Source organism: Mus caroli, chromosome 3 (genome assembly GCF_900094665.2).
Source record: "Mus caroli chromosome 3, CAROLI_EIJ_v1.1, whole genome shotgun sequence".
Taxonomy (NCBI): Eukaryota; Metazoa; Chordata; class Mammalia; order Rodentia; family Muridae; genus Mus; species Mus caroli.
In genome coordinates, this window is record NC_034572.1 from 3,939,248 (window position 1) to 3,942,551 (window position 3,304).

Consider the following 3,304-nt stretch of genomic DNA (forward strand, 5'->3'; position numbering starts at 1 on the left):
TATAGCTGTTTTCAGACACTCTAGAAGAGGGAGTCAGATCTCATTACGGATGGTTGTGAGCCACCATGTGGTTGCTGGGATTTGAACTCCGGACCTTCGGAAGAGCAGTCGGGTGCTCTTACCCACTGAGCCATCTCACCAGCCCAAGATTTTTTTTTTAATTAATGTGCTAGATAAAACGGATCAGGGTGATAAACTGCCCACAGAATATCAGAGAATTCTATGTTTACATTAGAATTAGGATTTCAAAATTTTTAAAAATTATATAGATTAAATATAATTCATATCACATATGCATAAATGGTTATGTATATAATGTATGCATACTTACACAACACACACCCGAGTGAGAAAAATACAAAGATTATACTGTGTACAAAGTACAAGAACAATTGAATTCAAATTTTCAGGGTGATTGTATTGAACTAATTTGTTTTTCTCTTGTGATTGCTTGTAAGGTGATGAAACCTATACACAATTCATAACTACACTACCTTTATAGTCTACTATTGTAACTTTGACCTTAACTTCTGTGTTCCCTAGTATTTGTATCCTCTTCACTTGGCTTGCACACATTTCTCCGTTGTTTTATCCATTTTCAAGATTTTATATTTTTTCTTGCTCTGAACTCTACCCTCTCAACTATGTTCTTTCTCTCTTTGTTCTGGAGGGCTCATACTCAGGAAATGCAAAGATTAAGGTCAATCAACTGATGGTCTCTGCTTTTGTGAATTTCTGCTAATGTGTTTGGAAAAATCAGTCCAACTCTGCTTTCCTCTTCTCTCTTGCACTACCCCTTGACTAGTGTCCCATGGTTTATTCTTACTCTACTTCAGCATTGATCTGTTTTTTGTGTTTAAAGTCTGTATTTATAGCACACTAAAAAGAAAATTTTATTTCAATGTCATGATTTGGAGCAGAAAAAATTACTTTGAAGAAAAAATGTCTTTAATATTTTATACTTTGAAAATAACCGCTGTGTCTCCACACTTTCTGCCTGAGTAAATTTCTAGTGCCCACCTCACTCCATGTCTATAAATTCAAGAAAGTTGTGTGATGGCTATTTTTTAAGTTTCATCTTGACACAATCACACATTATCTGGGAATAGCTTCAATTGAAAAATTATTCAGGTTAGGTTGCGTATGGGTATCTGTGGGAGATTGCCTTGATTGATAATGTATGCAGGGAGATCCAGTTCACTGTGGATAGCAGCATTCTGAAAGCAGAGTGTCAACATCTGTATTAGACTTACAAAACCAGGATAATATCAGAGTGAGAGAACTATGCAACTTCCATTTGTCTCTGCCTTGGACTATGGATTTGCTGTAACTAGCTGCTTAAGTTTCCATCTTGATTTCCTAGAAATGATGTACTGTAACTTAGAATTATGAACCAAATGATCTCTTCCAGTCTTATGTAATATTATTTTTAGAGCTATTTAAAAGAAGATATATTTATTTTTATGTGTATAAATGTATTATTGCTGTGCCTCATATGTGTTCAGTGTCTTTGAAGGCCAAAATAGGGCACTAGATCTCTAAAGCTGTAGATAATGGATGGTTGTTCATTACCATGTGGTGCGGGGCAATGGGTGCGGGGGGAGGGGGGGTTGAGGGGGGAGTGGAGGAGAACCTGTGTCCCGCCAGAGGAAGCAGAAGGACTGCTACATACTTTCCATGCAACCCTGAGTGGGTGTCTGGCTGTTTGAAGCCACTAAACCCCAGCTAGGTGGGTGGTGGAAAAGGAGCAGTCCTAGGTACCAGGTTCTCAGCCTTGGGCATCCCAGACACCTCTGGATACTGAGGAAGAGTTGAGAACAGAATAGGGGCCCGGGGGCTGCTCATTTAGCCCCAGGACCAAAGGAAGAAGAGGGTGCTGGTTGTTTCCCATGTGGGCAAGAGTCCTTAGTCGGGTCCCTGGCTTGAGCGCAGGAAGGCCTTCTGATGGGAGGTTAGACGCACAGCTCATTAGGAGAAAGCCTATCCCATCTTTCAATCACAATGGGCCTTGATGAACAGAGATAGTCTATGGTTTTAGAGCTTTATTGTAGAAAGGCAAGGGAGAAAGAGAGAATTTAGAAAGAAGGAGAGAGGCTGGACATGACCATGTGCTCTCCACAAGGGGGAAAGAGAGAGAAGGAAGGCTAGAGATGAGTAAGAAATGTGGAAGCTTATCAGAACGAGGAGGGACCAAGTAGCTCCCAAGTAGCTGGGCTATCACAGAACTGTGGGGAGGAGCATACCTGTCTATTGTCAGGTAACTGTGCGGGTGGAGTCTAGCCAGAATGTCAGGAGCTCGGGAAATTGTCTGTGTGACTGATAGCCACAAGCCTCTCCTTCGAGGGCTGTGAGGGAGGTAATTACGTGACAGGAGCCAGGTGCCCAGGAGGCATGCCAGAACTCCTGTAGTCTCATGCAGGTGGAAATCTCTGCCCACCTGGGGTCTGGAGTTCAACACCTATGCTCACCTGGCTGGCTGTGCTTAGCTCACTGCCCCACAATGTAGGTTCTTCTGTATTCTGGAACAGCCACTGCTGTTAACTATTGAACCATCTCTCCCGGCTCCCATGTTTGTTTTTTATGAAGATGCTTTATTAGAACAAAAGAAATAAACTATGACATGTTTGGAGACTTATGAGTAAGATAATTTAATACCTTCTTATATTATTAGACTGACAAGTATGCGGAATTCATCAGGTAAGTTAATTAGAAAAGAAAAATATTTTTTCAGGTGCTTCTCAGCCTTTCAGTATTCCTCAGGTGAGAATTCTTTGTTTAGCTCTGAGCCCCATTTTTAAATGGGGTTATTTGATTTTCTGGAGTCCACCTTCTTGAGTTCTTTATATATATTGGATATATTAGTCCCCTATCTGATTTAGGATAGGTAAAGATCCTTTCCCAATCGGTTGGTGGCCTTTTTGTCATATTGACGGTGTCTTTTGCCTTGCAAAAGCTTTGCAATTTTATGAGGACCCATTTGTCGATTCTCGATCTTACAGCACAAGCCATTGCTGTTCTATTCAGGAATTTCCCCCCTGTAACCATATCTTCGAGGNTTTTCCCTACTTTCTCCTCTATAAGTTTCGGTGTCTCTGGTTTTATGTGGAGTTCCTTAATCCACTTAGATTTGACTTTAGTACAAGGAGATAGGAATGGATTGATTCACATTCTTCTACATGATAACCACCAGTTGTGCCAGCACCATTTGTTGAAAATGCTGTCTTTTTTCCCCTGGATGGTTTTTGCTCCCTTGTCAAAGATCAAGTGTCCATAGGTGTGTGGGTTCATTTCTGGGTCTTCAATT